Raw genomic sequence first — 26,257 nt, forward strand, 5'->3', positions numbered from 1 at the left:
ATATGGTATTTGTCTTTCTCTTTCTGACTTACTTCACTCTGTATGACAGACTCTAGGTCCATCCACCTCACTACAAATAACTCAATTTCATTTCTTTTTATGGCTGAGTAATATTCCATTGTATATATGTGCCACATCTTCTTTATCCATTCATCCAATGATGGACACTTAGGTTGCTTTCATCTCCTGGCTATTGTAAATAGAGCTGCAATGAACATTTTGGTACATGACTCTTTTTGAATTATGGTTTTCTCAGGGTATATGCCCAGTAGTGGCATTGCTGGGTCATATGGTAGTTCCATTTGTAGTTTCTTAAGGAACCTCCATACTGTTCTCCACAGTGGCTGTACCAATTCATATTCCCACCAGCAGTGCCAGAGTGTTCTGTTTTCTCCACACCCTCTCCAGCATTTAGTGTTTCTAGATTTTTTGATGATGGCCATTCTGACCGGTGTGAAATGATATCTCATTGTAGTTTTGATTTGCATTTCTCTAATGATTAATGATGTTGAGCATTCTTTCATGTGTTTGTTGGCAATCTGTATATTTTCTTTGGTAAATTAGCAGGACACAAAATTAATGCACAGAAATCTCTGGCATTCCTATACACTAATCATGACAAATCTGAAAGTGAAATTAAGAAACCATTCCCATTTACCATTGCAGAAAAAGGATAAAATATCTAGGAATAAACCTACCTAAGGAGACAAAAGACCTGTATGCAGAAAATTATAAGGCACTGATGAAAGAAATTAAAGATGATACAAATAGATGGAGAGATATACCATGTTTTTGGATTGGAAGAATCAACATTGTGAAAATGACTCTACTACCCAAAGCAATCTACAGATTCAGTGCAATCCCTATCAAACTATCACTGGCATTTTTCGCAGAACTAGAACAAAAAATTTCACAATTTGTATGGAAACACAAAAGGACAGCCTCTTTAATAAGTTGTGCTGGGAAAATTGCACAGGTACATGTAAAAGTATGAGATTAGAACACTCCCTAACACCATACACAAAAATAAGCTCAAAATGGATTAAAAACCTAAATGTAAGGCCAGAAACTATCAAACTCTTAGAGGAAAACATAGGCAGAACACTCTATGACATAAATCACAGTAAGATCCTTTTTGACACACCTCCTAGAGAAATGGAAATAAAAACAAAAATAAACAAATGGGATCTAATGAAACTTCAAAGTTTTTGCACAGCAAAGGAAACCATAAACAAGACCAAAAGACAACCCTCAGAATGGGAGAAAATATTTGCAAATGAAGCAAAAAAGGATTAATCTCCAAAATTTACAAGCAGCCCATGCAGCTCAATAACAGAAAAACAAACAACCCAATCCAAAAATGGGCAGAAGACCTAAATACAGTAGACATTCTTAAACACTATGAGACAGCTATATACACCAATGAAGAATAACCTCTAAGGTAAAATGTTAAGTGAAGATAGCAACATGTTGAAAACTATATTATACTATCATTTTTGTAAAATTAAATAAATATATAAAAGGATTTGATCACATATTGATTGTGTATTGATTCTGTATTCTTCTGGAAAGGTACATGAGACCATAGTAATGGTGGTTGCCTTTGTGGAAGGGAATAAGGACATAATGATGGGAGGGAGACTTCCTCTTAATCTATGCTTTTATCACGTGTGTAGATCTCATGGACATAAAAACTGGGCCTCTGGGAAGGCTTTGTAAGGAGAGCTTAATCAATAGGAGAGCTATTTATAGAGCTTAATAAAATCCTCTTAATAAAGAGGATTGGATTATTCTACTTAAAATATTGGGAGGAATGTGTTTCTGCTCTAGTTGCTTTTTTATAACTATTTGCATCTTTAATGGCTTGCTTGATTTCAAGAGAGAAATGAGAAACAGGGCCCATTAAAATGTAAAGAGACTGGAGCCTGAGGTGGCAGAAATGTATAAGGGACTTTTTAAAAATAGGAATGTGGGCTTCCCTGATGGCGCAGTGGTTGAGAGTCCGCCTGCCGATGGGTTCATGCCCCGGTCTGGGAAGATCCCACATGCTGCGGAGCGGTGCGCGTCCGGAGCCTGTGCTCCACAACGGGAGAGGCCACAACAGTGAGAGGCCCGCGTACCGCAAAAAAAAAAAAAAAAAAAAAAGGAATGTGTATTAATTTTAAATTTTTATTACTGCAGTGTACACTTACCTCCCCCATCTCATATATTTGCCAAAATCTGTTATATATACAAAAAACTTATGTGTATGTTCCCAGATGTAAATCAAGTAAATGGGTTTTATTCATATCTGAGTCCATATAGCTTGTAGAGATAATGGGATAACAATAGTGTCTACCAATCTAACTTATTCAGCAAAAAGTATACCTAGGAGCCATGAGTGAAAGGATATTGCAAAAGCCATTTGCCTTCACAGTTAGTTCTCTTTAAAATTGATTGGTCTAGTCTGATTCTTTGATTCTCAAAGGATCTAGTACACCAAACTGGTATACTGGAGTATTGGAGTGTGTGTGTATATTCCTTTAAAATCCAGTAGTAGATATATAATTTATTTAACTCCTTTTTCCCTGCCAGAATTCCATGAGTTTTACAGTGAGAAAACAACTGTGCTTGATTCTTACCTTACTCCATGACTTAGTAGTTGTGTGATTTATTTGGCAATGATTTAACTTACTAAGTTCCGATTTTCTCATGTGTAAAGTATCTATCCCTATGTATATATATATTGTGTATTCCTAGGATATCTCCCCCTTCTGGCAAATATCCCTTTCTTTTTGGAAAATTGCTCCTCTTTCCACTCCTAGAATTTTGGTTCTAGTGGAGGTTGTATCTCTGGCCACAGAAGTGTTCATGTGATTCAAGTCAGTTCCATCTGGGTCCATCCCTAGAATTTTTCCAGTTGAATCTAAGGAAGACAATCTTTTTGTCTCAAGTGGCAGGGCTAGGATAAAATTAGTCCACTCCATGCAGCTAACCACAGTTCCATCTTCGTGAAACCTGAAGTTCACATTCCTTCCCTAGTTTCTGCTTTCCTAGAGCTTTCAAATTCACCTGTTCAGCTCTTTCTTTGATTCAGTAAGTATTTTTTCAACATATATATTTTTCCTACATAGAGCTTGCTTTCTATCATGGGTATGTAAATTACGTCTACCTCACTAAATTACATCTATGCTCACAAAGTTGTCAAATGCTAGTAAATGGTATGGTAAATGCTTATCCTAATGCACTACACGTAGACACTCAGTGATACTGTAGCACATGTAAGAGGTATAAAGAAATAATTATTGCTACTTATAATCTCAAACTACTCTCTAGGTATGGAATTGGTAACCAGAGGGCCTTTTGTTTACTGGTAAAATTGAATACGCACATTTGAAGAAATTAGGACCTAAATTACTCTGCAGGTGAATAGAGGAGATAATTTAGAACCAGGGGAGGGCAAGGAAGAACTCTGGTTTAAGGTACAAGGGAGAAGAGATACATTAAATGGGTAATATTATCTCCAAAGATAATTTCATGTGTGGACAAACTATAAACATAAATACAATATATTCAAAATATTGACTTGACATATAGTTTACTAATTGATTGTAATTAAATTAATTACAGTTTCTTACCTTAGAACTGTGAAAATTCATGACTTATACTTGGATCAGCAAAGTATATTTGTGTATATGTGGGCAAAGTCTCATTTTACTGCGTTATAAAAGAGTGATATCTTACACCAGTCAGCTTATTTCATTTTTAATTACCTAAAATTAATAGTCAAGAAAACAAAGTTTCTAAAATTATTTTAAGGAGAAATAGATAAAAGATAAAGAAGACATAAAAAATTGTATCAAACATACTTTGTCCTACCATGAATAAAACTTTTTCAGTTCAACATTTTTTTTCTTAGTACTTGTTCTCATCTGCCATTTCAGTGTTATTTCTACCTATTGTCAATACTTATGTCAAGTTGTTTTAGTGGTTACCTGATTAACTCTAAAAAATGCATTTATATCTGTATTACTTGAATTATCAATATCAGTTCTGCTTATTCCACTGATTCTCCACTGTGAAAGATGAGCAATTTAGCTCTCATTTCTTGCTTTCATCTATAAGTCTCAGTACCTTAAATTTTTTTAATGCTCATATTAGTAACTTTTATAACATTACATACACTAGAGCTTTCTTTCTTTTTTCTTTTTTTTAAACACCTTTATTGGAGAATAATTTCTTTACAATGGTGTGTTAGTTTCTGCTTTATAACAAAGTGAATCAGCTATACATATACATATATCCCCATATCTGCTCCCTCTTGTGTCTCCCTCCTACCCTCCCTTTACCACCCCTGTAGGTGGTCAAAAAGCACCTAGCTGATCTACCTGTGCTATGCGGCTGCTTCCAACTAGCTATCTATTTTACATTTGGTAGTATATTATAAGTCCACACCACTCTCTCACATCATCCCAGCTTACCCTTGCCCCTCCTGGTGTCGTCAAGCTCATTCTCTATGTCTGTGTCTTTATTCCTTTCCTGTCCTGCCCTTGGGTTCTTCAAAACATTTTTTTTTTTAGATTCCATATATATGTGTTAGCATATGGTATTTATTTTTCCCTTTCTGACTTACTTCACTCTGTGTGACAGTCTTTAGATCCGTCCACCTCACTACAACAAACTCAATTTCATTTCTTTTTATGGCTGAGTAATATTCCATTGTATATATGTGCCACATGTTCTTTATCCATTCATCTGTCAATGGACACTTAGGTTGCTTGATGTCCTGGCTATTGTAAACAGAGCTGCAATGAACATTATGGTACCTGACTCTTTTTGAATTATGGTTTTCTCAGGGTATATGCCAAATAGTGGGATTGCTGGGTCATATGGTAGTTCTATTTTAGATTTTTAAGGAACCTCAATACTGTTCTCCATAGTGGCTGTATCAATTTACATTCCCACCAACAGTGCAAGAGGGTTCCCTTTTCTCCACACCCTTTCCAGCATTTTTGTTTGTAGATATTTTGATGATGGCCATTCTGACCGGTGTGAGGTGATACCTCATTGTAGTTTGGATTTCCATATCTCTAATGATTAGTGATGAGCATCCTTTCATGTGTTTGTTGGCAATCTGTATATCTTCTTTGGAGAAATGTCTATTTAGGTCTTATGCCCATTTTTGGATTGGGTTGTTTGTTTTTTTTCATATTAAGCTGAATTAGCTGCTTGTAAATTTTGGAGATTAATCCTTTGTCAGTTGCTTCATTTGCAAATATTTCTCCCATTCTGACTGTTGTCTTTTCGTCTTGTTTATGGTTTTCTTAGCTGTGCAAAAGCTTTTAAGTTTCATTAGGTCCCATTTGTTTGTTTTCGTTTTTATTTCAATTTCTCTAGGAGGTGAGTCAAAAAGGATATTGCTGTGATTTATGTTATAGAGTGTTCTGCCTAAGTTTTCCTATAAGAGTTTTATAGAGTCTGGCATTACATTTAGGTCTTCAATCCATTTTGAGTTTATTTTTGTGTATGGTGTTAGGGAGTGTTCTAATTTCATTCTTTCACATGTAGCTGTCCAGTTCTCCCAGCACAACTTATTGAAGAGACTGTCTTTTCTCCATTTTATATTAATTCCTCCATTATCAAAAATAAGGTGTCCATACCTGTATGGGTTTATCGTTGGGCTTTCTATCCTGTTGCATTGATCTATATTTCTGTTTTTGTACCAGTACCATACTGTCTTGATTACTGTAGCTTTGTAGTATAGTCTGAAGTCATGGAGCCTGATTCTTCCACATCCGTTTTTCTCTCTCAAGATTGCTTTGGCTATTTTGGGTCTTTTGTGTTTCCATACAAATTGTGAAATTTTTTGTTCTAGTTCTCTGAAAACTGCCATTTGTAGTTTGATAGGAATTGCATTGAATCTGTAGATTGCATTGGGTAGTAGAGTCATTTTCACAATGTTGATTCTTCAAATCCAAAAACATGGTATATCTCTTCATCTGTTTGTATCATCTTCAGTTTCTTTCACCAGTGTCTCATAGTTTTCTGCATACAGGTCTTTTGTCTCCTTAAGTAGTTTTATTCCTAGGCATTTTATTCTTTTTGTTGCAATGGTAAATGGGAGTGATTCCATAATTTCTCTTTTCGATTTTCCATCCTTAGTGTATAGGAATGCAAGAGATTTTTGTTCATTAATGTATCCTGCTACTTTACCAAATTCATTGATTAGCTCTAGTAGGTTTCTGTTAGTGTCTTTAGGATTCTCTATGTATAGCATCATGTCATCTGCAAACAGTGAAAGCTTTACTTCTTCTTTTCCAAATTTCATTCCTTTTATTTCTTTTTCTTTTCTGACTGCTGTGGCTAAAACTTCCAAAACTCTGTTGAGTAATAGTGGTGAGAGTGGACAACCTTGTCTTAATCCTGATCTTAGAGGAAATGGTTTCAGTTTTTCACCATTGAGAACGATGTTGGCTATGGGTTTGTCATTTATGGCCTTTATTATGTTTAGGTAAGTTCCCTCTATGCCTACTTTCTGAAAGTTGTTTATCATAAATGGGTGTTGAATTTTGTCAAAAGCTTTCTCTGCATCTATTGAGATGATTATACTGTTTTTCTCATTCAGTTTGTTAATGTGGTTTATCACATTGGTTGATTTGCATATATTGAAGAATCCTTGCATTCCTGGAATAAACCCCTCTTGGTCATGGTGTATGTACCTTTTAATGTGCTGTTGGATTCTGTTTGCTAGTATTTTGTTGAGGATTTCTGCATCTATGTTCATCAGTGATATTGACCCTTAGTTTTCTTTCTTTGTGACATCTTTTTATGGTTTTGGTATCAGGGTGATGGTGGCCTTGTAGAATGAGTTTGGGAGTTTTCCTCCCTCTGCTATATTTTGGAAGAGTTTGAGAAGGATAGGTGTTAGCTACTCTCTAAATGTTTGATAGAATTCGCCTGTGAAGCCATCTGGTCCTGGGTTTTTGTTTGTTGGAAGATTTTTAATCACAGTCTCAATTTCAGTGCTTATGTTTGGTGTGTTAAAGTATCAATTTTGTCCTGGTTCAGTCTCAGAAGGTTGTGCTTTTCTAAGAATTTCTCCATTTCTTCCAGGTTGTCCATTTTATTGGTATATAGTTGCTTGTAGTTATCTCTCATGATCCTTTGTATTTCTGCAGTGTCAGTTTTTACTTCCATTTCATTTCTGATTCTATTGATTTGAGTCATCTCCCTTTTTTGCTTGATGAGTCTGGCTAATGGTTTATCAATTTTGTTTATCTTCTCCAAGAACCAGCTTTTAGTTTTATCGATCTTTGTTATTGTTTCCTTCATTTCTTTTTCATTTATTTCTGTTCCAATCTTCATTATTCCTTTCCTTGTCATAACTTAGGGTTTTCTTTTGTTCTTCTTTCTCTACTTGCTTTAGGTGTAAGGTTAGGTTGTTTATTTGAGATGTGTTTTGTTTCTTGTGGTAGGATTGTATTGCTATAAACTTCCCTTAGAACTGCTTTTGCTGCATCCTATAGATTTTGGGTTGTCGCGTTTTCATTGTCATTTGTTTATACGTAGTTTTTGCTTTCCTCTTTGATTTCTTCAGTGATCTCTTGGTTATTTTGTTGTGTATTGTTTAGCCTCCATTTGTTTGCATTTTTTACAGATGTTTTCCTGTAATTGATATCTAGTCTCATAGCATTGGGGTCAGAAAAGATAGTTGATACAATTTCAATTTTCTTAAATTTACCAAGGCCTTATTTGTGAAACAAGATATGATCTATCCTGGAGAATGTTCCATGAGCACTTGAGAAGAAAGTGTATTTTGTTGCTTTAGGATGGAATGTCCTATAAATATCAGTTAAGACCATCTTGTTTAATGTATCATTTAAAGCTTCTGTTTTCTTATTTATCTTCATTTTGGATGATCTGTGCATTGGTGAAAGTGGAGTGTTAAAGTCCCTTACTGTGATTGTGTTACTGTCGATTTCCTCTTTTACGGCTGTTAGCATTTGCCTTATGTGTTTAGGTGCTCTTATGTTAGGGGCATAAATATTTACAATTGTTATATCTTCTTCTTGGATTGATCCCTTGATCATTATGTAGTGTCCTTCTTTGTCTCTTGTAATAGTCTTTATTTTAAAGTCTATTTTGTCTGATATGAAAATTGCTACTCCAGCTTTCTTTTGATTTACATTTGCATGGAATCTCTTTTTCCATCCCCTCACTTTCAGTCTGTAAGTGTACCTAGCTCTGAAGTGGATCTTTTGTAGACAGCATATATATGGGTCTTGTTTTTGTATCCATTCAGCCAGTCTATGTCTTTTGGTTGGAGATTTAATCCATTTATATTTAAAGTAATTATCAATATGTATGTTCCTATTACCATTTTCTTAATTTTTGGGGGTTTGTAATTGTAGGTCTTTTCCTTTTCTTGTGTTTCCTGCCTAGAGAAGTTCCTTTAGCATTTGTTGTAAAGCTGGCTTTGTGGTCCTGAATTCTCTTAGTGTTTTCTTGTCTGTAAAGATTTTAATTTCTCCATTGAATCTGAATGAGATCTTTGCTGGGTAGAATAATCTTCATTGTAGGTTTTTCCCTTTCATCACTTTAAATATGTCTTGCCACTCCCTTCTGACTTGCAAAGTTTCTGCTGAAAGATCAGCTGTTAACCTTATGGCGATTCCCTTCTATGTTACTTGTTGTTTTCCCTTGCTGCTTTTCATAGTTTTTCTTTTTATTTATTTTTTGTTAGTTTGTATATGTGTCTTTTCATGTTTCCCCATTGTATGTATCTTTTATGGGACTCTCTGCGCTTCCTGGACTTGATTGAATATTTTCTTTCCCATATTAGAGACATTTTCAACTATAATCTCTTTAAACCTATTCTCAGTCCCTTTCTTTTTCTCTTCTTTTTCTGGGACCCCTATAATTCGAATGTTGGTGCATTTAATTTTGTCCCAGAGGTCTCTCAGACTTTCCTGAATTCTGTTCATTCTGTTTTCTTTATTCTGCTCTGCAGTAGTTATTTCCACTGCTTTATGTTCCAGGTCACTTATTCATTCTTGTGCCTCAGTTATTCTTCTATTGATCCCTTCTAGAGAATTTTTAATTTCAGTTTTGTGCTGTTCATCATTGTTTGTTTGCTCTTTAGTTCTGGGAGCCCTTGTGAAATATTTCTTGTATTTTCTCCATTCTATTTCTAAGATTTTCGATCATCTTTACTATCATTACTCTGAATTGTTTTTCAGGTAGACTGCCTATTTCCTCTTCATTTGTTTGCTCTGGTGGGTTTTTACCTTGCTCTTTCATCTGCTGTGTGTTTCTCTGTCTTCTCATTTTGCTTAACTTACTGTGTTTCGGGTCTTCTGTTCGCAGACTTCAGGTTCATAGTTCCCATTGTTTTTGGTGTTTGCCCACAGGGCTAAGGCTGGTTTCGCAGGTTGTGTTGGCTTCCTGGTGGAGGAGACTCGTGCCTGTGTTCTGGTGGATGAGGCTGGATCTTGTATTTCTGTTTGGCAGGACTGCGTCTGGTGGTGTGTTTTGGGGTGTCTGTGACGTTATTATGATTTTAGGCAGCCTCTCTGTTAATGGGTGGGGTTGTGTTCCTGTCTTGCTCATTGTTTGGCATAGGGATCCAGCACTGTAGCTTGCTGGTTTTGGAGTTGGGCTGCGTCTTAGCATTGAAATGGAGATCTCTGGGAGAGCTTTCACCACTTAATATTACATGGAGCTGGGAGGTGTCTGGTGGACCAATGTCATGAACTGAGCTCTCCCACCTCAGAGGCACAGGCCTGACACCTGGCCAGAGCACCCTGTCAGCCACACAGCTCAGAAGAGAAGGGAGAAGAAAAGAAAGAAAAAACAATAATAAAATAAAAAGAAATAAAGTAACCAAAAGAAAAAAAATTAAATTATTAAAAATAAAATTTAAAAAGTAATAATAAAAAGAAAAATGTAGGAAAGAAATAAGAGAGCCACCAAACCACAAACGAAATCCACCAAGGATAACTAGTGCTAAAAAGAATATTAAAAAAAAAAAAGAGGGCTTTCCTGGTGGCGCAGTGGTTGAGAGTCTGCCTGCCGATGCAGGGGACATGGGTTCATGCCTCGCTCCAGGAAGATCCCACATGCCATGGAGCAGCTGGGTCCATGAGCCATGGCCACTGAGCCTGCACGTCTGGAGCCTGTGCTCCGCAACGGGAGAGGCCACAACAGTGAGAGGCCCGCATACTGCAAAAAAAAAAAGAAGAAGAAGAAAAAAAAAGAAACTGGGCAGACAGAACCCTAGAACAAATGGTAAAAGCAAAGCTATACAGAGAAAATCACACTAAGAAGCATACATATACACATTCACCAAAAGATATAAAAGAAATATATCTATAAATTTAAAAAGGAAGAGAGCAACCAAATCAATAAACAAGTCTACCAATGATAATAAACTCTAAATACTAAACTAATATAAACATAAAACCAGAAACCAGTCTGTCGCATACAGCAAACCCCAAGTGTACGCTCCCAAAGTCCATTGCCTCAGTTTTGGGATGATTCATTGTCTATTCAGGTATTCCACAGTTGCAGAGTACATCAAGTTGATCGTGGAGATTTAATCTGCTGCTCCTGAGGCTGCTGGGAGAGATTTCCCTTTCTCTTCTTTGTTCGCACAGCTCCTGGAGTTCACCTTTGGATTGGCCCTGCCTCTGTGTGTATGTCACCCGAGGGCGTCTTTTCCCGCCCAGATAGGACAGGGTTAAAGGAGCAGCTGATTAGGGGCTCTGGCTCACTCAGGCTGGGGGGAGGGAGGGGAATGGAATGAGGGGCGAGCCTGTGGCGGCAGAAGCCATTGCAACAGCCTGAGGTGTGCCATGTGTTCTCCTGGGGAAATTGTCCCTGGATCACGGGACCCTGGCAGTGGCAGGCTGCACAGGCTCGTGGGACAGGAGGTGTGGATAGTGACCTGTGCTCGCACACAAGCTTCTTGGTGGCTCCAGCAACAGCCTTAGCGTTTCATGCCCGTCTCTCGTGTCTGCCCTGATAGACGCGGCTCGAGCCGTCTCTGGAGCTTGTTTAGGCGGTGCTCTGAATCGCCTCTCCTCATGCACCCCAAAACAATGGTCTCTTGCTTCTTAGGCTGGTTCAGACTTTATCCCAGACTCCCTCCTGGCTAGCTGTGGTGCACTAGCCCCCTTAAGGCTGTGTTCATACAGCCAACCCCAGTCCTCTCCCTGGGATGTGACTTCTGAAGAAGCCAGAGCCTCAGGTCTCAGCCCCCACCCGCCCTTGCGGGTGAGCACACAAGCCTCTCGGGCTGGTGAGTACTGGTTGGCAGTGATCCTCTGTGCAGGAATCTCTCCGCTTTGCCCTCTGCACCCCTGTTGCTGTGCTCTGCTCCATGGTTTCAAAGCTTCCCCCCCCCCCGCCACCCCCCACCCCATTCTCTGCCGGTGAAGGGGCTTCCTAGTGTGTGGAAACTTTTCTTCCTTCACATCTCCCTCCCTGAAGTGCAGGTCCCGTCCCTATTCTTTTGTGTCTGTTTTTTCTTTTTTCTTTTGCTCTACCCAGGTACGTGGGGAGTTTCTTGCCTTTTGGGAAGTCTCAGGTCTTCTGCCAGCGTTCAATAGATGTTCTGTAGAAGTTGTTCCACATGTAGATGTATTTCTAGAGCTTTATTTCTTGAATAATAACTTTAGACAGTATTTCTTGTTTTCCCACTTTGTAAGATATAAATTTTCTCTATTTCTTTCCATTTTACCTTTGAATTCCATGGACTATATAATACATTTTACATTTATAGTTACTGCAGTAACTTTCCACTTTGTATTCAGCAGTACGTTCAGGTAAGTACAGAGTTATAATAAAATATTTTGTAATACTAGAGGACATTTGTCTGTATTTTTTTCAGAGAGATTCTATGTAATTAAACTTTCTGAGTCCTTGCTTATTTGAAAATATCGGTTATCTTCACACGTTATTGATACCTTAGTAGTGTAGAATTCTAGCTCCTTCCTCTGAATCTGGACTTGCTCTACAGTAAAATGTCTATTCATGTTTTTGCACATTTTATAATTGGATTTTTTATTGGATAAAACATATATGACAGAAAATTTACCATTTTAACAATGTTAAGTGTAGAATTCAGTGGTATTAAGTATAGTACAGTGTTGTGCAACCTTTACCACTATCCTTTTTCAGAATTTTTTTCATTATCCCAAACAGAAACTCTGTACCCATTAAACAAGTCCCCATTAACTCTCTCTGCAGTCCCTGGAAACTTCTATTATACCTTTTGCCTCTGCGAATTTGCCTATTCTAGGTACCCCATATAAGTGGAATCATAAAATATTTGTCTTTTTGTGTTTGGCTTATTTCACTTATTATAATATTTTCAAGGTTCATCCATATTGTAGCATGTTTCAGAATTTAATCCCTTTTTAAGACTGAATAATGTTCCTTTGTATGTATATACTACATATTGTTTATTCATTTATATATTGATGGACTCGGGTTGTTTTCACCTTTGATGATTTTGAATAATTCTGCTAAGAACATTAGTGTTCAAGCATCTGAGTCCATATCTTTAATTCTATCAGGTATATAACTAGAAGTGGAATTCTGTGCTTAATTCTTAATGGAATTGCCATGTTGTTTTCCACAATGACTGCACTGTATTACATTCTCACCAGCAATGCACCAGAGTTACAATTTTTTCACATCTTCACCAAAACTAATTTTCAATTTTTTAATAATAGCCACCGTAATGGGTGTGAAGTAGTACCTCATAGAGGTTTTGACTTTTCATTTTTCTAATGTGACTAGTGATATTGAACATGTTTTCATGTGCTTCTTGGCCATTTGTATATCTTCTTTGGAAAAGAGTCTATTCATATACTTTGTATATTTTTGAACTGTATTGTTTGATCTTTGGTTGTTGTGGAGTTGTAACAGTATTTGTATGTTAAGGATACCAATCCTTTAACAGATATATTATTTGCAAATATTTTCTCCCATTCTTCAGGTTTTCTTTTCAGTAGTGAGTGACCTTTGATGCATGAAAGTTTTTAATTTTGATGAAGCCCAATTTGTCTATTTTTTTCCTTTTTTCACCTGTGCTTTTGGTGTCATCTAACAAATAATCATAAAATCTAAAAGCTATAAAGCCTTTCTACTGTGTTTTCTTCTAAGAGTTTCATAGTTTCAGCATTTATGTTTAGGTCTTTAGTCTATTTTCAGTTAGTTTTTGTATATTACATAAAGGGTCCAACTTCATTTGTTTGTATGTGGATATTGAGTTTTCTCAGCACCTGATGCAGGGGACACAGGTTCATGCCCCAGCCCGGGAGGATCCCACATGCTGTGGGGCGGCTGGGCCTGTGAGCCATGGACGCTGGGCCTGTGCGTCCGGAGCCTGTGCTCTGCAATGGGAGAGACCACAGCAGTGAGAGGCCCACATACTGCAAAGAAAAAAAAAGTCAATGCAAAAGTCTATTTCCGGGCTTTCTGTTCTGTTCCATTGTTCCATATGACTGTGTTTATGCCAGTACCATACTTGCTTGATTACTGCAGCTTTGTAATAAATTTCAAAATCAGAAAATGGGAGACCTCCAACTTTATTTTTCTTTTTCAAGATTGTCTTTCTTTTTCAAGATTTGGGCTCCCTTGAGGGTATGTGTGAATTTTAGAATGGGTTTTTCTATTTCTAAAAAATAATATTGTAAGAATTTTGATAGGGGTTGAATTGAATCTATAGATTGCTTTGGGTAGTATTGTTATTTTAAGAATTTTCAGGAGATAAGCTGTATCACCAGAAAAGTGTTATTCAAAATTTAGGAACCAAGATGGCAGAGTAGAAGGATGTGCTCCCACTCCCTCTTGCGAGAACACCAGAATCACAACTAGCTTCTGGACAATCATCGACAGGAAGACACTGGAACTCACCAAAAAATATACCCCACATCCAAAGACAAAGGAGAAACCACAATGAGACGGCAGGAGGGGTGCATTCACAGTAAAATCAAATCCCATAACTGATGGCTGGGTGACTCACAGACTGGAGAACACTTATACCACAGAAGTCCACCCACTGGAGTGAAGGTTATGAGCCCCAAGTCAGGCTTCCCAACCTGGGGGTCTGGCAACGGGAGGAGGAAATCCTGGAGAATCAGACTTTGAAGCCTACTGGGATTTGATTGCAGGACTTCAACAGGACTGGGGGACTCCTCTCTTGGAGGGCACACACAAAGTAGTGTGCACATGAGGACCCAGGGGAAGGAGCAGTGACCCCAGAGGAGACTGAACCAGACATACCTGCTGGTGTTGGAGGGTCTTCTGCAGAGGTGGGCAGTGGCTGTGGCTCACGGTGGGGACAAGGACATTGGCAGCAGAAGTTCTGGGGAGTACTTCTTGGCATAAGCCCTCCCAGAGTCTGCCATTAGCCCCACCAAAGAGCCCAGGTAGGCTACAGTGCTGGGTTCCCTCAGGACAAACAACCAACAGGGAGGGAAGCCAGCTCCACCCATTAGCAGTCAAGCAGATTAAAGTTTTACTGAGCTCTGCCCACCAGAGCAGCAGTCAGCTCTACCCACCACCAGTCCCTCCCATCAGGAAACTTGCACAAGCCCTCAGATAGCCTCATCCACCAGAATGCAGACAGTAGAAGCAAGAAGAGCTACAATCCTGCAGCCTGTGGTGCAAAAACCACATTCATAGAAAGATAGTCAAGATGAAAAGGCAGAGGGCTATGTACAAGATGAAGGAACAAGATAAAACTCCAGAAAAACAACTAAATGAAGTGGAGATAGGCAACCTTCCAGAAAAAGAATTCAGAATAATTATAGTGGAGATGATCTAGGACCTCAGAAAAGCAATGGAGGAAAAGATTGAGAAGATGCAAGAAATGTTTAACAAAGACCTAGAAGAATTAAAGAACAAACAAACAGAGATGAAAAATACAATAACTGAAATGAAAACTACACTAGAAGGAATCAATAGCAGAATAACTGAGGCAGAAGAACGGATAAGTGACCTGGAAGACAGAATGGTGGAATTCACTGCTGCAGAACAGAATAAAGAAAAAAGAATGAAAAGAAATGAAGGCAGCCTAAGAGACCTCTGAGACAACAATAAATGCAACAAAATTCACATTATAGGGGTCCCAGAAGGAGAAGAGAGAGAGAAAGGCTGCAAGAAAATATTTGAAGAGATTATAGTTGAAAAGTTCCCTAACATGGGAAAGGAAATAGCCACCCAAGTCCAGGAAGCACAGAGTCCCATACAGGATAAACCCAAGGAGAAACATGCCGAGACACATAGTAGTCAAACTGACAAAAATTAAAGACGAAGAAAAATTATTGAAAGCAGCAAGGGAAAAATGACAACATACTAGGGAACTCCCATAAGGTGAAAGTTGATTTCTCAGCAGAAACTCTACAAGCCAGGAGGCAGTGGAATGCTATACTTAAAGTGATTAAAGGGAAGAACCTAAAACCAAGATTACTGTACCCAGCAAGGATCTCATTCAGATTTGATGGAGAAATCAAAAGCTTTATAGACAAGCAAAAGCTAAGAGAATTCAGCACCACCAAACCAGCTCTACAACAAATGTTAAAGGAACTTCTCTAAGTGGGAAACACAAGAGTAGAAAAGGACCTACTAAAACAAACCCAAAACAATTAAGAAAATGGTCAAAGTAACACACATATTGATAATTACCTTAAACGTGAATGGATTAAATGCTCCAACCAAAGACACAGGCTTGCTGAATGGATACAAAAACAAGACCAATCTATATGCTGTCTACAAGAGACCCACTTCAGACCTAGGAACACATAGAGACTGAAAGTGAGGGGATGGAAGAAGGTATTCCATACAAATGGAAATCAAAAGAAAGCTGGAGTAGCAATACTCATATCAGATAAAATAAACTTTAAAATAAAGACTGTTACAAGAGACAAGGAAGGACACTACATAATGATCAAGGGATCAATCCAAGAAGAAGATATAACAATTATAAATATATATGCACCCAACATTGGAGCACCTCAGTACATAAGGCAACTGCTAACAGCTATAAAAGAGGATATCAAGAGTAACACAATAATAGTGGGTAATTTACCACCTCACATACACCAATAGACAGATCATCCAAAATGAAAATAAATAAGGAAAAAGAAACTTTAAGTGACACCATACACAAGATAGATTTAATTGATATATACGACATTCCATCCAAAAACAGCAGATTACACTTTCTTCTCAAGTGCGCATGGAACATTCTCCAGGATAGATCACATCTTAGGTCACAAATCAAGCCACAGTAAATTTAAGAAAATTGAAATCATATCAAGCATCTTTTCTGACCACAGCGCTATGAGATTAGAAATGAAATAGAGGGAAGAAGTCGGAAAAAACACAAACACATGGAGGCTAAAAAATACGTTACTAAATAACCAAGATATCACTGAAGAAATCAAACAGGAAATCAAAAAATACCTAGAGATAAATGACAATGAAAACATGATGATTCACAACCTATGGGAGGCAGCAAAAGCAGTTCTAAGAGGGAACTTTATAGCTATACAAGCCTACCTCAAGAAACAAGAAAAATCTCAAATAAACAATCTAACGTTACACCTAAAGGAACTAGAGAAAGAAGAATAAACAAAATCCAAAGTTAGCAGAAGGAAAGAAATCGTAAAGCTCAGAGCAGAAATAAATGAAATAGAAACAAAGAAAACAATAGCAAAGATCAATAAAACTAACAGCTGGTGATTTGAGAAGATAAATAAAATTGATAAACCATTAGCCAGACTCATCAAAAAAAAAGACGGAGAGGACTCAAATCAATAAAATTAGAAATGAAAAAGGAGAAATTACAACAAACACCACAGAAATAGAAAGCATCCTAAGAGACTACTACAAGCAACTCTATGCCAATAAAATGGACAACCTGGAAGAAATGGTCAAATTCTTAAAAGGTATAACCTTCCAAGACTGAGCCAGGATGAAATAGAAAATATGAACAGACCAATCACAAGTAATGAAATTGAATCTGTGACAAAAAATCTTCCTACAAACAAAAGTCCAGTACCAGCTGGCTTCACAGGTGAATTCTATCAAACATTTAGAGAAAAGCTAACACCCATCCTTCTCAAACTCTTCCAAAAACTTGCAGAGGAAGGAAAACTCCCAAACTCATTCTACGTTGCCGCTATCACCCTGATACCAAAACCAGACAAAGATACTACAAAGAAATAAAATTACAGACCAATATCACTGTTGAATATAGATGCAAAAATCCTCAACAAAATACTAGCAAACAAATTCCAACAACACATTAAAAGGATCATGCACCATGAGCAAGTGGGATTTATCCCAGAGATGCAAGGATTCTTCAATACACATAAATCAATCAATGTGATAAACCATATTAACAAATTGAAGAATAAAAACCATATGATCATCTCAGTAGATGCAGAAAAAGCTTTTGACAAAATTCAACACCGATTTACAGTAAAAACTCTCCAGAAAGTGGGCATAGACAGAACATACCTCAACATAATAAAGGCCATATATTACAAAACCACAGCAAACGTCATTCTCAATGGTGAAAAACTGAAAGCATTTCCTCTAAGATCAGGAACAAGACAAGGATGTCCACTCTTACCACTATTATTCAACATAGTTTTGGAAGTCCTAGCCATGGCAATCAGAGAAGAAAAAGTAATAAAATGGAGTACAAATTGGAAAAGAAGAAATAAAACTGTCATTGTTTGCAGATGACATGTTACTATACATAAAGAATCCTAAAGATATCACCAGAGAACTACTAGAGCTAATCAATTAATTTGGTAAAGTTGCAGGATACAAAATTAATGCACAGAAATCTCTTGCATTCCTATACACTAATGATGAAAAATCTGAAAGAGAAATTAAGGAAACACTCTCATTTATCATTGCAACAAAAAGAATAAAATACCTAGGAATAAACCTACCTAGGGAGACAGAAGACCTGTATGCAGAAAACTGTAAGACACTGATGAAAGAAATTAAAGATGATAACAACAGATGGAGAGATATACCATGTTCTTGGGTTGGAAGAGTCAATATTGTGAAAACGACTATACTACCCAAAGCAATCTACAGATTCAATGCAATCCCTATCAAATTACCAATGGCATTTGTTACGGAACTAGAACAAAATATCTTAAAATTTGTATGGAGACACAAAAGACCCCAAATAGCCAAAGCATTCTTGAGCGAAAAAATACGGAGCTGGAGGAATCAGACTCCCTGACTTCAGACTACACTACAAAGCTACAGTAATCAAGACAATATGGTACTGGCAAAAAAAACAGAAACATAGATCAAAGGAAAAAGATAGAAATCCCAGAGATAAACCCACGCACCTATGGTCAACTAATCTGTGACAAAGGAGGCAAGGATATACAGTGGAGAAAAGACAGTCTCTTCAATAAGTGGTGCTGGGAAAACTGGGCCGCTACATGTAAAAGAATGAAATTAGAACATTCCCTAACAGCATACACAAAAATAAACTCAAAATGGATTAGAGACCTAAATGTAAGACTGGACACTATAAAACTCTTAGAGGAAAACATAGGAAGGGCACTCTATGACATAAATCACAGCAACATGTTTTTTGATCCACCTCCTAGAGCAATGGAAATAAAAACAAAAATAAACAAATGGGACCTAATGAAACTTCAAAGCTTTTGCAGAGCAAAGGAAACCATAAACAAGATGAAAAGACAACCCTCAGAATGGGAGAAAATATTTGCAAATGAATCAATGGACAAAGGATTAATCTCCAAAATATATAAACAACTCATGCAGCTCAATATCAAAAAAATAAAGAACCCAATCCAAAAATGCGCAGTAGCCCTAAATAGACATTTCTCCACAGAAGACATACAGATGGTCAGGAAGCACATGAAAAGCTGCTCAACACCGCTAATTATTAGAGAAATGCAATTCAAAACTACAATGAGGTATCACCTCACACCAGTTAAAATGGGCATCATCAGAAAATGTACAAAGAACAATGCTGGAGAGGGTGTGGAGAAAAGGGAATCCTGTTGTACTGTTGGTGGGAATGTAAATTGATATAGCCACTATGGAGAACAGTATAGAGGTTCCTTAAAAAACTAAAAATAGAATTACCATATGATCCACCAATCCCACTCCTGGGCATATACCCAGAGAAAACCATAATTCTAAAAGACACATGTGCCCCAATGTTCATTGCAGCACCATTTACAATAGCCAGGTCTTGGAAGCATCCTAAATGCCCATTGACAGACGAATGGATAAAGAAGAAGTGGTCCATATATACAATGGAATATTACTCAGCCATAAAAGGGAACGAAATTGGGTCATTTGTAGAGACGTGGATGGACCTAGAGACTGTCATACAGAGTGCAGTATGTAAGAAAGAGAAAAACAAATATTGTATATTGATGCATATATGTGGAACCTAGAAAAATGGTACAGATGAACTGGTGTGCAGGGCAGAAATTGAGACACAGATGTAGAGAACAAACGTATGGACACCAAGGGTGGAAAACGGCAGGGGGGTGGTGGTGGTGGTATGATGAATTGGGCGATTGGGATTGACATGTATACACTGATGTGTATAAAATTGATGACTAATAAGGATGTGCTGCATTAAAAAATTAAATTAAATTTAAAAATTTAAAAGAAAAGTGTTAATCAAGTACACTAGCAAAACCCAAACTCTGTAGGATGGTTCTGTAGCCATGCATTTTTAATTAAAAAAAAAAAAAGAATTTTCAGTCTTCCAGTCTAGGAACAAGTGATGCATTTCCATTTATTTATGTCTTTTAAAATTTGTTTCAGCAATGTTTTGTAAGTTTCACTGTACAAGGTGTTTTCTGTTTTTGGCCTCCTTAATTAAATTTATTCCCATTTTCATCTGATGCCATTGTAAATGGAATTGTTTTCTGAAATTTCTTTTGTGGTCATTCATTTTAGAAGAAAGAAAAACAACTGATTTTTGTGTGTTGATTTTGTATCCTGCAATAATTGCTGAATTCATTTATTATCTCTAAGAGTTCTTTCATGGAGTATCTAGAATTTGCTACATATAGTATAAGTCATCTGTTAACTGGATAATTTTATTTCTTTAATTCTTGTTTTGATATCTTTTAGTTATTTTTCTTGCTGAATATGTCTGCCTAGAATGTCTATCACTATGTTCAGTAGAAGTGGCAAAAACAGACATCCTTTTCTTGTTCCTGTCTTAGGGGACTTTTTCATTGTCTTCATAGTTTTGATTTTTCTAGTTGCAATATTATAGTATATAGCCTTCTCAACTGGGCTTCTCTCACTTAGTAATATGCATTTAATGTTCCTCTGTGTATTCATGGCTTCATAGCTCAATTTATTTTAGTGCTGAATAATATTCCATTGTCTGGATATACTCCACCTTTTCTATCCATTTAACTACTGAAGGACAATTTGGTTGCTTTCAAGTTTTAGAAAATATAAATTAAGCTGCTATAAACATCTGTGTTCAGGTTTTTGTGTGGACATAACTTTCAAATCCTTTGGCTAAATACCAAGGATTGTGATTCCTTGATCTATGGTAAGAGTATGTTTAGTTTTGTAAGAAACTGCCAAACTGTTTCAATGTGGCTGTACCATTTTACATTCCCACTTGATTGAATGAGAGTTATTATTGCAATACATAGTCACCAGCATTTGGTGTCATCAGTGTTCCAAATATTGGGCATTCTAATAGATGTATAATGGTATCTGACTGTTGTTTAATTTGCATTTTTATGATGACATATGATTTGGAGCATCTAAATTTCCCAAATCAAGAGAGATAAATGAACATCCAGAACTAGGAAGCTCCCTAAAACCCAAATAAACTATATATAAAGAGATCTTCACCGAGACATTATGATCAAATTGTCAAAAGTCAAAGACAGAGAGATTTTTGAAAGCAGCAAGAGAAAAAAAAATTATCTCATACAGAGGAACTCCTATAAGACTGTTAAGGGATTACTCAGCAGAAACCTTGTAGGCTAGGAGAGACTGAAATGATATATTCAAAGTGTTGAAAGGAAAAAAAAAACTGTCATCCAGGAACACTGTACCTGGAAAAGATGTCCTTCAGAAATGGAGAGATAATGACTTTCCCAGACAAACAAAAGATGGGGAAGTACATGACCACTAAACCTGCTTTACAAGAATGCTAAAGGGAGTTCTACAAGTTGAAACAAACAGATGTTAAAAACTTGAAATCGTATGAAAGTATAAATTCACTGTAAAGTTGAGAGTATAGTAAAATTCAGAATATTCTGATACTGTAATAATGGCATATAAATCATTTTAAACTCTAGTATAAAAATTAATACACAAAAGTATTAAAAATACTTATAACTACAATAATGCCTAACCTAACCTAACTTAATCGAGAAAGTAAAAGACCTGTACTGGTAAAATTATAAGATATTTTTAAAAGAAATTGAAGATCACACAAACAAATGGAAAGATATACAATGCTCATGAATTGCAAGAATTAATATTGTTAAAATGACCATATTAATTAAGGTAATCTACAGATGAATGCAATCCCTATCATAATACCAATGTCATTTATCACAGGATGAGAATAAATAATTTAAAATATTATATGGAAACACAAAAAACTCTGAATAGCAAAAACAGTCTTGAGAAAGCACAATGAAGGTAGAAGTATTTCTTTCTCTAATTTCAAAGTATACTACAAAGATACAGGAGTAAAAATAGAATGGTAAGAGGCAACTTCAAGATGGTGGAGGAGTGAGACGTGGAGATCACCTTACTCCCACAAATACATCAGAAATACATCTACATTTGGAACAACTCCTACAGAACACCTACTGAACATTAGCAGAAGACCTCAGACTTCTCAAAAGGCAAGAAACTCCCCACGTACCTGGGTAGGGCAAAAGAAAAAAGAAAAAACAGAAAAGAATAGGGATGGGACCTGCAACTCAGGGAGGGAGATGTGAAGGAGGAAAAGCTTCCACACACTAGAAAGCCCCTTCACTGGTGGAGACAGGGCTGAGCGGGTGGGTGGGGGGAAGCTTCGGAGACATGGAGGAGAGCACAGGAAAAGGGGTGCAGAGGGCAAAGTGGAGAGATTCCCGAACAGAGGATCGGTGCCAACAAGCACTCACCAGCCTGAGAGGCTTGTTTGCTCACCCACCGGGGCAGATGGGGGCTGGGAGCTGTGGTTCCAGCTTCAGAGGTCAGATCCCAGGGAGAGCACTGGGGTTGGCTGTGTGAACACAGCCTGAAGGGAGCTAATGGCCACAGCAAGCTGAGAGGGAGTCTGGGATAAAGTCTGGACTGGCCTAAGAGGCAAGAGACGATTGTTTTGGGGTGTTCGAGGAGAGGGGATTCAGAGCACTGCCTAAGCAAGCTCCAGAGATGGACATGAGCTGCGGATATCAGTGTGGACATGAGAGATGGGCATGAAATGCTAAGAATGCTGCTGCAGCCACCAAGAAGCCTGAGTGCAAGCACAGGTTACCATCCACACCTCCCCTCCCAGGAGCCTGTGCAGCACATCACTGTCAGGGTCCCGTGATCCAGGGACAACTTCCCCAGGAGAACACATGGCACGCCTCAGGCTGTTGCAATGTCACACTGGCCTCTGCAACCACAGACTCACCACACATTCCGTACCCCTCCCTCCCCCTGGCCAGAGAGAGCCAGAGCCCCCTAATCAGCTGCTCCTTTAACCCCATCCTGTCTGAGTGAATAACAGATGCCCTCAGGCGACCTACATGCAGAGGCGGGGCCAAATCCACAGCTGAACCTCAGGAACTCTGTGAACAAAGAGGAGAAAGGGAAATGTCTCCCAGCAGCTTCAGGAGCAGCGGATTAAATCTCCACAATCAACTTGATGTACCTTGCATATGTGGAATACCTGAATAGACAGTGAATTATCCCAAAATTAAGGTGGTGGACGTTGGGAGCAATGATATATATATATATTTTTTTCCTTTTTCTCTTTTTGTGAGTGTGTATGTGTATGCTTCTTGGTGTGATTTGTCTGTGTAGCTTAGCTTTTACCATTTGTTCTATGGTTCTGTCTGTCCGTTTTTTGTTTTTTAGTATAGTTTTTAGCACTTGTTTTCATTGGTGGATTTGTTTTTTGATTTGCTGCTCTCTTCATTCTTTCGTTTTTTTCTTTTTTTATTACTTTTAATTTTTTTATTTTAATAATTATTTTTATTATTTAATTTAATAAATTTAATTAATTAATTAATTAATTAATTTATCTTTCTCTGAGCTGTGTGGCTGACAGGGTCCTGGTGCTCAGTGCTGGTATCAGGCCTGTGCATCTGAGGTGGGAGAGCCGAGTTTAGTACATTGGTCCACCAGGACCTCAAGGCCCCACATAATATCAAATGGCAAAAGCAATGCCAGAGATCTCCATTTCAATGCTAAGACAGAGCTCCACTCAATGAACAGCAAGCTCCAGTCCTCGACACCCTATGGCAAACAACTAGCAAGACAGGAACATAACCCCACCCATTAGGAGAGAGGTTGCCTAAAGTCATAATAATGTCACAGACACCCCAAAACACACCACCAGTTGCATTCTTGTCCACCAGAAAGTAAAGATCCAGCCTCACCCTCCAGAACACAGTCTCCTCCACCAGAAAGCTTACACAATGCACAGAACCAATATTAGCCACTGGGGGCAGACACCAAAAACAATAGGAACTACGAACGTGCAACCTGTGAAAATGAAACTGTAAACACAGTAAGTTAAGCAAAATGAGAAGACAGAAACACACAGCACATGAAAGAGCAAGGTAAAAACCCACCAAATGAAACAAATGAAGAGGAAACAGGCAGTCTACCTGAAAGAGAATTTAGAGTAATGACAGTAAAGATGATCCAAAATCTGTGAAATTGAACGTGGAAAATATAAGAAACATTTAACAAGGACCTAGAAGAACCAAAGAGGAAACAAACAATGATGAACAACACAATAAATGAAATTAAAAATTCTCTTGAAGGCATCAGTAGCAGAATAACTGAGGCAGAAGAACGGATAAGTGACCTGGCAGATAAAAGAGTGGAAATAACTACTGCAGAGCAGAATAAAGAAAAAAGAATGAACAGAATTCAGGACAGTCTTAGAGACATCTGGGACAACATTCAACGCGCCAACATTCAAAATATAGGGGTCCCAGAAAAAGAAGAGAAAAACAAAGGGACTGAGAATACACTTGAAGAGATTATAGTTGAAAACTTCCCTAATAAGGGAAAGAAAAGAGTCAATCAAGTCCAGGATAAGTAAAAGATAAATAAAACAAAAATCCAAGGAGAAACATGCCAAGACACATATTACACAAACTATCAAAAAATAAATACAAAGAAAAGATATTAAAAGCAGCAAGGGAAAAACAACAAATAACATAGAAGGGAATTGCCATAACGTTAACAGCTGAACTTTCAGCAGAAACTCTGCAAGCCAGAAGGGAGTGGCAGCACATATTTAAAGTGATGAAAGGGAAAAACCTACAACCAAGATTATTCTACCCAGCAAGGATCTCATTCAGGTTCGACAGGGAAATTAAAACCTTCACAGACAAGCAAATGCTAAGAGAATTCAGCACCACCAAGCCAGCTTTACAACAAATTCTAAAGAAACTTCTCTAGGCAGGAAACACAAGAGAAGGAAAAGGCCTACAATAACAAACCCAAAACAATTAAGAAAATTGTAATAGGAACATACATATTGATAATTACCTTAAATGTAAATGGACTAAATACTCCCACCAAAAGACATAGACTGGCTGAATGGATACAAAAACAAGAAATGCATGTATGCTGTCTACAAAAGACCCACTTCAGACCTAGGGACACATACAGACTGAAAGTGAGGGGATGGAAAAAGATATTCCATGCAAATGGAAACCAAAAGAAAGCTGGAGTAGCAATACTCATATCAGACAAAATAGACTTAAACACTATAACAAGAGACAAAGAGGGACACTACATAATGATCAAGGGATCAATCCAAGAAGAAGATATAACAATTGTAAATATTTATGCACCCAACATAAGAGCACCTCAATACATAAGGCAAATGCTAACAGCCATAAAAGGGGAAATGGACAGTACCACAATCATAGTATGGGACTTTAACACCCCACTTTCACAAATGGACAGATCATCCAAAATGAAAATAAATAAGGAAACACAAACTTTAAATGATACATTAAACAAGATGGGCTTAATTGATATTTATAGGACATTCCATCCAAACACAAAAGAATACACCTCTTCTCAAGTGCTCTTGGAACAGTCTCCAGGAAAGCTCATATCTTGGATCACAAATCAAGCCTTGGAAAATTTATGAAAATTGAAATCCTATCACATATCTTTTTCCGACAACAATGCTATGAGACTACATATCAATTATAGGAAAGTCTGTAAAATATTCAAACACATGGAGGCTAAACAATACACTATTAAATAACCAAGAGATCACTGAAGAAATCAAAGAGGAAATCAAAAAATTCCTAGAAACAAATGACAATGAAAACAGGGCAACCCAAAACCTATGGGATGCAGCAAAAGCAGTTCTAAGGGAAGTTGATAGCAATACAATCCCACCTCAAGGAGGAACAAACATCTCAAATAAACAACCTAACCTAACACCTAAAGCAATTAGAAAAAGAACAACAAAACCCCAAAGTTAACAGAAGGAAAGAAATCATAAATATCAGATCAGAAATAAATGAAGAAGAAATGAAGGAAACAATAGCAAAGATAATAAAACTAAAAGCTGGTTCTTTGGGACAATAAGCAAAATTGATAAACCATTAGCCAGACTCATCAAGAAAAAAAGGGAGAAGACTCAAAACAATAGAATTAGAAATGAAAAAACAGAAGTAACAACTGACACTGCAGAAATACAGAGGATCATGAGAGATAACTACAAGCAACTCTATGCCAATAAAATGGACAACCTGGAAGAAATGGACAAATTCTTAGAAAAGCACAACCTTCCAAGACTGAACTAGGGAGAAATAGAAAATATGAACAGACCAATCACAAGCACTGAAATTGAAACTGTGATTTAAAAACTTCCACCAAACATAGCCCAGGACCAAATGGTTTCACAGGAGAATTCTATCAAAAATTTAGAGAAGAGCTAGCACTTATCCTTCTCAAGCTCTTCCAAAATATAGCAGAGAGGAACACTCCCAAACTCATTCTACGAGGCCACCATCAC

This window comes from Pseudorca crassidens, chromosome X, assembly GCF_039906515.1.
Source record: "Pseudorca crassidens isolate mPseCra1 chromosome X, mPseCra1.hap1, whole genome shotgun sequence".
In the NCBI taxonomy this organism is placed as follows: Eukaryota; Metazoa; Chordata; class Mammalia; order Artiodactyla; family Delphinidae; genus Pseudorca; species Pseudorca crassidens.